The sequence below is a fragment of the Babylonia areolata genome, chromosome 1 (genome assembly GCF_041734735.1).
Source record: "Babylonia areolata isolate BAREFJ2019XMU chromosome 1, ASM4173473v1, whole genome shotgun sequence".
Lineage (NCBI taxonomy): Eukaryota > Metazoa > Mollusca > Gastropoda > Neogastropoda > Buccinidae > Babylonia > Babylonia areolata.
The window spans coordinates 34,184,705-34,194,704 of record NC_134876.1 but is presented as its reverse complement, the minus strand read 5'-3'; the positions used below and the strand labels follow the sequence as shown (position 1 = coordinate 34,194,704).

Below are 10,000 nucleotides of genomic sequence, written 5' to 3'. Positions count from 1 at the left end.
TTATATATTCGAGCCTTTGCGAAATGCATCAAGTACTGGTTAAAGCTAACTCAGCTCCCCATAAACAGACTATGTTGACAGGCATATGACATGTTACTCCAGCAAGTTGAGTTAGGTAACCATAACTGGGTGGGCAATGTGAAGTAAGTTCTTACAGTAAAGGGGTTTGGTATTGTATGGCTTAGTCAGGGAGTTGGGAATGAAAGAGGATTTATTTCGGAATTTAAAGATCGTTTAGTATCTTGTTATAAACAAAACTGGCACTCCAAGATGGAAGATAGTATAAAGTATTCTTGGTTCAATTCATTCAAAAGTGCATTACAACCAGAGAAATTTTTGATAATAGTTACTAATAAATGGCACAGGGATATGTTAGCAAGATTTAGAAACAGAACATTAGGCTTAAAAGCAAATAGAAGATGGTTTGATTCGGAAGGTATTGGGGATAATTTGTGCATGGTGTGTATGGATGGTGCGAGAGAAGATGAAGACCATTTCCTATTTCATTGCAAAGCTTATCAAGATATCAGGGCTAAGAATCAACTTTTACTTGTGGTTGCCGAGAGAAGGCAAACCGTGCAGAGCTTGTTATCCTCTGATAATGATGAAGTTCTAATTTCGCTCGCCAGGTATGTTGCAGAGGCTATTAACATCCGGAAAAGAAAAGTGGTTAGTTAGAATATGTAGTAGTATCTATGAATAATATATTGCATTTGTATGCACTTGATGGTCAAGTTGAATGTGAACAGTTTATAATATTTGTTATTGTGATTGTCAGTTAGGCTAAATAGTAGAGGTTGATGATAGAGATGATAGAGTGTGGTTGAAGATAATGTATGTGTGCTTGTATTGGGCACATGCATCTATAAACAATTAATTCACATTGTTCTAGAAAAGCTTATTAACAAGAATTGTTTTATTTACTGTTCATAGTTTGTTTTTGTTTTGTTTTCGCTCAGTTCACGACGCTGCAATTGAGAATCATGTCCCCTTGACATAAGGGCTGTAGATAGGCCAGTGTCAATAAATAATGTCTGAAGCGTCTGAAGCGTCATTGTTTGCATTGGTTCAGAAGTATCTGTCTAGCAATATGAAACTATACATAGCCTTTGTTGACTTTAAAAAAAGCCTTTGATTCTGTTAACTGTAATAGATTATGGAATGTTCTATGAAAAAATGGTGTTAATGGTGAATTATATAAAGCTCCGAGGGGTGTGTATGATTCAGTGCTTGGATGTGTGCGTGATAAGTGTGCATAAAGTGACTAATTTCCATGTCCTTGTGGAGTAAAGCAAGGATGTGTGTTGAGCCCAAATATGTTTTCATTTTTTATTCGTGAATGAGCAGTTGAGTTATCAAGAAAGTTAGACATTGTATTCAAATGATTCCAAATGCTGTCAAAATGTTTCAGTTGTTATTTGCTGATGATGTGATTCTTTTGTCTGAACATTCCGGGACTTCAAAATCAGTTGAATATATTAGAAGAAGAAGCAGATTGTTTGTGCTTAACCGTGAACCTTTATAAAACAAGTGTTATAATTTTTCACTTCTCATAAGTACTTAGGGCTACTGTTGACTTGGCATGGAATGAAACTTTTCGTAAAGGTAAGAATGGTGTTTTGGAAATACTTAAGGGAAAGTTGAACTGTATCGATGTTGATGTATTCTGGAGAATGTTTGATATGCAAATTGAACCAGTACTTACACATGCAGCAGAAATTTGGGGATTATACAAAAATGAGCAGATGGAGAGAGTACATACTTCTGTGGTAAAACTTTGTCTAGGTGTTCCAGTACATGCCTCAAACAAATTCTGTATGGTGGAACTGGGAGGTATCATTTGTATGTGAAAATATGTGTGAAGTGTATAAGTATTGGCTTAAACTGTTGAAATAGCCTCAGAGTAGACTTTGTAAACAGGCATATGATATGATGTTATCCCAGATAGAGAAAGGAACATAAAATTGGGCTTCTTTTGTAAGATATGTTTTGTCAGAAATCCACAAATCCACAAATCCACAAATCCTCCATGTCCTTTGTGTAACTCCACAGTTGATAATGAAATATATTTTATATTTGAATTTAAATCATATGATGATTTGAGAAGTAAATGTGTGGTTTTGGAAAAAGAGTTTACAAAAAGAAAGGATATCTTTAGAATGTTAACATCAGAAGACCATGAGGGGATAATCTTGTTAGCAAAATTTATATCAGAAGCTATGAAGGTTAGGCAAAAAGCGCAACAAACATAACTACGTGGTCAGATAGGTTTAGCAATTTTCTCGTGTAGCCAGTGTTGGAATAAGCTGCATGGTGCATTGTTAGATGAATGAACGGAGTTATTATGTGTTGAGTGGCCTGTTGGTTACTATCCTTTTTCTTCAAAGAAGGAACTTTGTTTTGTTTGATTATTTGCTTTCACCATTTCATTTGTTTATTATAATGGTTTGTTATAAATTGAAAGTATGTTGATGCATTCACCCATGTCATAATGACCTCATGGCCAATGACATTTAAGTGTCAAAGCATCAAAGCGTCTCTCTCTCTCTCTCTCTCTGTCTCTCTGTGACATGGACAAGGCAATGCATGTCTCTGTGTATAACACTGACATGTTGACATGGCTCTATGTGTGTGTGTCTGTGTCAGTGTCATTGTGTGTGCCTGTATACATGTCTGTCTGTCTGTCTGTATGCTTAACACTCAAGCATAATTCTGTACTTAGTCTTCACATTGTATATGTTTTATTCATTTTCATCCTCTTCTCACCTCTCCCCTTCTGTGCAGCTTTTCTCTCCCTTTTGCTTCCTTCCTCACATGTATCCTATTCTCTTTCCCCTTTGACACTCACGCCGCATGTCCTTCCTCCCTCCCTTTCCTTTCTTTTGACAACCGTGCAGGATGATGGGTAGGCAGGTATCTAGATTGATGGATTTTGGTCAGACCATTCACTTCAGAATTCTTTGTCATTCTGTCTGTCGGTACGTTTAAGTGTGCATGTGATCAATGTGTCCTTTGTGGCCCTATGGCCTCAACCCTTGTCTGAACCATCCAGCTCAGTAGTATGGAGGGGAAGAAGGGGGGCTGGCCGCACGCGAGCCAGCAGGCTGCCATCTTGCTGGAGGCTACTGCCTGCCGCGCGTGCCTCTCCCTCTCTCTCTGAGTCTCTCTAATTAAGCTGGCAAATCAGTTGTGGCTGAAAATTACTTTTGGTTTTAATGTATATAAACAACTGGACAAGAGAGAGAGGGGTAGAGAAATTTGTTACTCAGCTGTAAAATATTAACTGCGACAAAAACTTACAGGAGGTAGGGGGCAAAGAGGGAAAACGAGATGAAGGTGATGGCGTGCACGTGCGCGCACACACACACACACACACTGACTGTTTTCAGCTGTTGGTTTCTTGTTTGTTTTGTTGTTGTTGTTTGTTGTTTTTTGCGGGACCTCCATCCTCCTAGCTAATTTTTCCCACTTTCTTCCCCCCCGCACCCCCCGCCCCCCAACACGCTGACCCCCCCACTTTTGTTTTGTCATACACACACTGACGATGTTTTTTGATGTCTGTTGTGGGGCCTCCAACCTCCTATTTTTCCCACTTTCTGTTATTTCCCTCTATTTTGTTTTCTGATTTAATTTCTTTTTTTGTTTGATTCTTTTTTTTTCTCTTGTTTTCTGACTCTTTTTTTTTTTTAAGTCTTCTTTCATTTTCTTTCCTTTTACTATGCCCTTTCATGCAGAGTTCTTTGTCTGCCTGTCTTTCTGTTGATGGACAACATTTGTCGACTTAAGTGTACGATTTGCAACATGAACTTCGTCCAAAACAAAGTTGTTGTTTTTTAAGGTTTTTAAAAAAAAATTCATTTTTATCTTTTCTTTTCTTAAATTGTTTGTTTATTTATTTATTTATTTATCTTTTTTCTCATTTTATTTCATACTTATTTACCATTATCATTTCATTTTATTTCATTTTTATCTCTATTTTCGATGTCTATTTTTTTTTTTTTTTTTTTAATTTAAATATTCATTTACTTAGAAGTAAATGAAAAAAAAGAAAGAAGAGAATCTCTATTTCTTCTTTTTTTTCTCAAGGCCTGACTAAGCGCATTGGGTTACGCTGCTGGTCAGGCATCAGCTAAGCAGATGTGGTGTAGTGTATATGGATTTGTCCGAACGCAGTTACGCCTCCTTGAGCTACTGATACTGACACTGATACTGATACTGATACTAAGACAACTATTTGTTGCTTTAATTATAATTATTATTATTATTGTTGTTGTTGTTATTGTTATTATTATTATTATTATTTGTTGTTGTTATCATTGTTATTATCAGTTGTTATTATGATTATCAACATCATTAATACTGTAATCATTATCATTGGTCGTTATAATAATAATTATTATTATGGTCAAGACTAAGAGGGAGACAGAGAGAGAGAGAGAGATGTCAAAATAAAATATCGTTTGTTTGATATATATATATATATATGTATATATATATAAACAAATAGTACTCTTTCTCATACCTGTTGTCCCAGTTTATTGTCAGACAGCGATTAAATATTTTGCTGAAAATGTCTACACGCTTCAGCAGTGAAATGTACGCTGCCAGCCTCTAGCAAGATGTCGAACCGGCTGTCACGCACGGCGGCCTCTTTACTTTACCACGGCTGCCACTCCTTCCCATTCAGCACAGTGGTTTGAACTATACTAGCTTGAAGTCTACTAATGTCAGGGAGGGGGAGGGGGCGGGAGGATTGGGGTTGAGTTTTGGGGTTTGTTTTGTTGTTTTCTCTTCACTACTTAAAATTGACTGATTAAACGAGACTTACCTGGGAATATTGACCTGGGGGAACATAGACTCAGAAAAGGTAAATTTGGGGGAACATGGACCTGGGGGAATAATTTAAAGACCTGGGAGAACATAGAGCTGACCCAGTCTGTCAAAAATAAAGACCAGATGCTTGTGACTAATTAGTATGGACTAGGTACACATCAATGCAGCCTTCATATATAAAGGAAATGAAAAGTGGGTACAATTTCTGTGGACCACTGTCAGAAAAATACGTGCACACTCTTTGTACAGCGGCCCACGAACCATGATTCTGAGTAAAGCCCTCTCATCGAGCAGAATTTGCCTGATCGCCACATGAATCAGGTTGAAACACGAGAGGGAGAGAGAGAGGGTGGAGGGGGGGGGAGGGTACGGGGGGGGGGGGACAGGCAGGCTGATATGATTTTAAAATGAAGCATGGTATGCTGTGCAGTGCCGCACAAAGCGACAAGGACATGACAGATAAAGAGGTGAAGAATAGGGTGCGGAAAGACAGCAAGCGCGCGCTTGTTCAGCGGTTCATTGTTTGATTGTGTGACATGTGTTTGTGGGGCGTGTCGTCGTGAGAGGGAAGGGTGGGTGGGTGAGTGTGTGTGTGTGTGGGGGGGGGGGATGGGGGGGGGTAGCAGGGGAGGTTATCAGTGCCGGCGACCAGAAAGGTTCGCGCGGACAGTGAAGTTTTTGTCCGACAAACCCCGGCCCTCGCAAGTGGACAGAAGCTCGTAGGTGCACACACTGAGTCTGCCGACTGTGTTGATGGTAAGGCCAGTTCAGAGAGGATGATTATTTTATCGCCTCCCTCTCCCTTCTTTCGATAGGATCTGAATAATTCAGACTTCACGTCGCCTTCCTGCGCGAGTCTAGTTCAGTTTTACAATTAACGACAGTGAACTGGCATACTTACTGGTTCTCTCTCTCTCCTCTCTCTCTCTCTCTGCCCCTCTCTCTCTCTCGTGCCTTCTTCTTCTTCTGTTTCCATTAATGTTCAGCGGTCATAACTTTGACCATTACTAACATTTTCCGTTATACGACCAACATCGACTTGCCGATGACTCTGTCGTGGTTTATGGATGCTGGGTATTTTCGTGTCTCCATAACCCACGGGACCCAGACATGGGTTACAGGATCTTTAACGTACGTATTTGATCTTCTGCGTGCGTATACACACGAAAGGGGTTCAGGCACTAGCAGGTCTGCACATATGTGTTACGACCTGGGAGATCGGAAAAATCTCCACCTTTTACCCACCAGGCGCCGTTACCGTGATTCGAACCAGGGACCCTCAGATTGAAAGTCCAACGCTTAAACCACTCGGCTATTTCCTCCCTGTGTGTGTGTGTGTGTGTGTGTGTGTGTGTGTGTGTGTGTGAAGGGCCTAAAATTATATGTTTTGATCATTCTCGCAGTTTTTTGTGTGCGTTGGGTGAGTGAGGATGTTTTGGTGTTGTATCATTTAATGACATAGATAGACAGGGAGGGACAGAAAGAGAGTGTATAGGGTAGGTATGGGTAATTGCGAACAGCATGTAATTGCGAACAATTCGTATACCATCCCACTTCGAAGCGATCTAAACGGTTGCATTTCACAATTTAACGTCTGCTTTGACATTTTTCTAATACCTTACTGAATATCTGTTTTCAAGAACCAGTCAAACATCAGCTATTTCTGGCTATTTCTGTGCTCTTTCTTTCCTTCATGCCCACTGCCGACCAAGGTTACAAACGTGCTCTCAAAATCCAAAAATCAAGGGAATCAAGTTGTGGAACATGAACTTTGACACAGTTTCAAATAGTTGATTGGATTGGATACGTTGAATGAGCATTACTAGTGCTGGGAGAATCTAAGAAAGCATATTGGTGACAGATCAGAACGTCAGTTTTGATAGGACACTGCAAAATAGTGTCGTTTGTAATTAGACCATATGATATTTTGATGTGAGTCTATTTGCGAACAATGCTGCACAGTTACTGAGCACTCTCAAAAGGGTGTGTTTGTGTGCGATGTGGAATGGGTGTGTTTAAATGTCTGTTTGTGTCATTGTGTGATCAAAACTAACAATACAACAGTCTGGTGCGATGTTCCAAAAATATGTCAAATGAGTTAAAAACCTGCTTCTGTTTCAATCGTGTACATGTACCCAAAGCCATTGTTCGCAATTTGACTTGCCCGCTCGCATAAATTTACCCTCAGGCACCCCTGCTATTTCAAACGTCGACAAAATGTTGAAAAGAATGAGCAGACATACTTTTCCTGGTACAATCAGTCGGAGAAAGCCTTCAAAAATAAAAGAACTATGTTTGACTTTCGTACATGTTATTGTTACAGTACACACGTTGAGCTGGTCGCTTCGACTGGATCATTCGCAGTTTGGCATACCTACCCTATATACATGTGTGTGAGTGTGTGTGCAATTAACATACTGCGTGTGTACTTAACACACTTCCAAGAACTTGTGCATGTTGCATTACTCTAGTGTCTGGTTTACATCCAAGGCTTTCTGTTCCACAGATGGAATAGATATCGCTGGCATTTAGTGTAACTTGACTGTGTAAGTGAGTGTGTGTGTGTGTGTGTGAGTGTATGTGTGTGTGTGTGTGAAACATGACTTCTTTGGCAGTTTCCGCAATAATTAAGATGAAACGGAGCTCTTGATGTTTTTTTTTTTCATTTCCTTGTATTTCTTCATTTCACTCCCCTCTCTAACCTCCCCCCCACCCCCACCCCCCGTCCCTCCTCTGCCCCCCTCTCTCTCTGCTTCTCTCTGTCTCTCTCTCTGTCTCTCTCTCTCTCTCTCTCTGTGTCATACACACACACACACACACACACACACACACACACACACACACACGCATGCACTCACTCGCACATCCTATGATCCGGTTCAAAGGGCTAGTGGAACAGAACTTCCATAGAAGAGTCATACAAAACATTGTGTGTGAGAGTGGTGCTTTTGAATAATTTAAAAAAAACATTGGAGACGAAAAAGAAGATACAGCTGTCATATTGATCATACAACAACGACAATGAAATGCATTCAACCCCTTTCACTGACATTGGATATACTCCAATTTACATGCCACAATGCTGTGCATAATCTATGGCAGGCCAGTCATACATGATTTCATTGCAGCACCTCCTAAGCTGTTGACACGTACGTTATTTCCACCTGGTTGTCCCTGATGTAGTGGAGTTCTCAATGTGCGGATGCCGGGGGCCCTCAGTATAAATAGTATTCTCACTTTCTGGAATTATTTTGTTTGTTAATTCCTCTCGCTGTCTTCCCAGTTTCTGCTCCTTTTCTTTCTGTTGTCTCTTCCTGTCTTGTTGGTCTTGCTGGTTCATTCACTTTATATCTATGTGTGTGTGTGTGTGTGTGTAATGTATTTATCTATTTATTTATTTATTCATTTCCCAGAAACTGCCTTGCATATTTCTGTCTTTTTCCGGACTTAAAAAAATTAAGCATTCATGCCATTATAATTGTAGTTCCTTCTTTTTATCTTTTTATGCGACTAAGATGTGAAGAGTCCATTAGCAATCTTTTGGTGTGGTGAACCTGTTATTATGTTTAACATTATGTGTAATTCTATGTTTTTGTTCATTGTGTGTGTGTGTGTGTGTGTATGTGTGTGTGTGTGTTTAATAATCTTGTCTCAAAAAATTAATGGAATGGTCATCGTCAGAGACATACTATGTCCATGGTTTACATGCATGTCATTGTATTTGTCCATCCACTGTATTTGTACTCGGCTGCTTGGACCTTTATGATACATCGAGGAAAAAGCAGCATTATTCTGGTTGTGATGTCACTCTCCAGAACTAAGAAGACTCTGTATGTCACTATGTGTGTGTGTGTGTGTGTGTGTGTGTGTGTGTGTGTGTGTGTGTGTGTGTGTGTTTGGGGTTAGGGGGTGTGCGCGTGTGTGTGTACTGTGAGTGTACGTGTGTTGTTTGTGATTGTGTTGTTGTGTGTGTGTAATGGTGGTGGGGCGTGTGTGCGCACATGTGTGTGTTAGGGGTTAGGGCTTGCACGCATGCGTGCATGTTTGTGCTGTGAGTACATGTGCATTGTGTGTGTGTGCGCGCGCACATGTGTGTGTGTGTGCGTGTGAGAGAGAGAGAGATAGAGAGAGAGAGAGTACAGTAAGTGATCCTTGTGTGTGTGTGTGTGTGTGTGTGTGCGTGTGTGTGTTGTTCTGTATGGTGCGTGTGAGCTCAAAAGTTTTTTGTTGTTGTTGTTTTTAACACTTTTTAAAAATAGAATTTTACTTAAAAAAAAAAAAAATAATTTTCACCTTTTTGATTTGTTCATTCCTTAAATTCATGAAAACTTCTCCTTTTATTTTGTCTTTCTTTTTTTTTTCTTCTTCTTTTCTTCCATTGTCATGTATTTTACAGTTAGGTTGAGCATTTCAAAGACATGTTGATAAAGTTCATTTGTTTTTGTCACAGTTTTTTTAATTTTATTTGAACAGTATTGTGAATCAAATAGCTGGAGGCCAGCCACGTTGTACAGCATTCTCCTGTAGTGGTTATCACTGTCCTTAGGCTAAACTGATAATGGGAACTTGTGGCACTCATGCAATATGTATGACTGCTTACACCATAGATGTGTGTGTGCATATGTGTGTGATTGTGTGGTTGTTGAAGGAAAGATTTTTTCTTGCTTGATTATGTTATATATTTTTCTTATTTACAAGTGGAGTGATGGCCTAGAGTTAACACGTTCGCTTAGGAAGCGAGAGAATCTGAGTGCCCTGGTTCAGATCACGGCATAGTCGCCAGTATTTTCTCCCCCTCCATTAGACCTTGTGTGGTGGTCTGGATGCTAGTCATTCGGATGAGACGATAAACCGAGGTCCTGTGTGCAGTATGTACTTAGCGCACGTAAAAGATCTCACAGCAACAAAAGGGATGTCCCTGTGGGAATTCTGTAGAAAAATCCACTTTGATAATGATAGGAAAACAAATATGTAAAAAAAACAAAAAACAAAAAAACAACAAAACTGCATGCTGGAAAAAAAAAAGAAAAAAGGGTGGCGCTCTCAGTGTAGCGACGCGCTCTCCATGGGGAAAGCAGCCCAAATTTCACACAGAGAAAGCTGTTGTGGCAACAACAAAAAATTTAAAGAAACGAGTCACTGTGACAATTGTGACAAGAAATGCAAT

General features: G+C 39.8%; 1 protein-coding gene across 3 annotated transcripts in view; it reads left to right on the top strand.

Moving 5' to 3' along the window:
* The window catches only part of LOC143282131 (alpha-1,6-mannosylglycoprotein 6-beta-N-acetylglucosaminyltransferase A-like), a 100,511-nt gene that overhangs the window by 15,215 nt on the left and 75,296 nt on the right, over positions 1 to 10,000 (top strand). The window contains exon 1 of one of the 3 annotated variants that reach the window (XM_076587678.1): positions 5,482 to 5,589. The exons of the other annotated variants lie outside the window; for them this stretch is intronic. The gene's annotated coding sequence lies outside the window, so the exon portion shown is untranslated. Of the gene's footprint in view, positions 1 to 5,481; positions 5,590 to 10,000 lie in introns of those variants that run through there. 3 annotated transcript variants of the gene reach the window in all.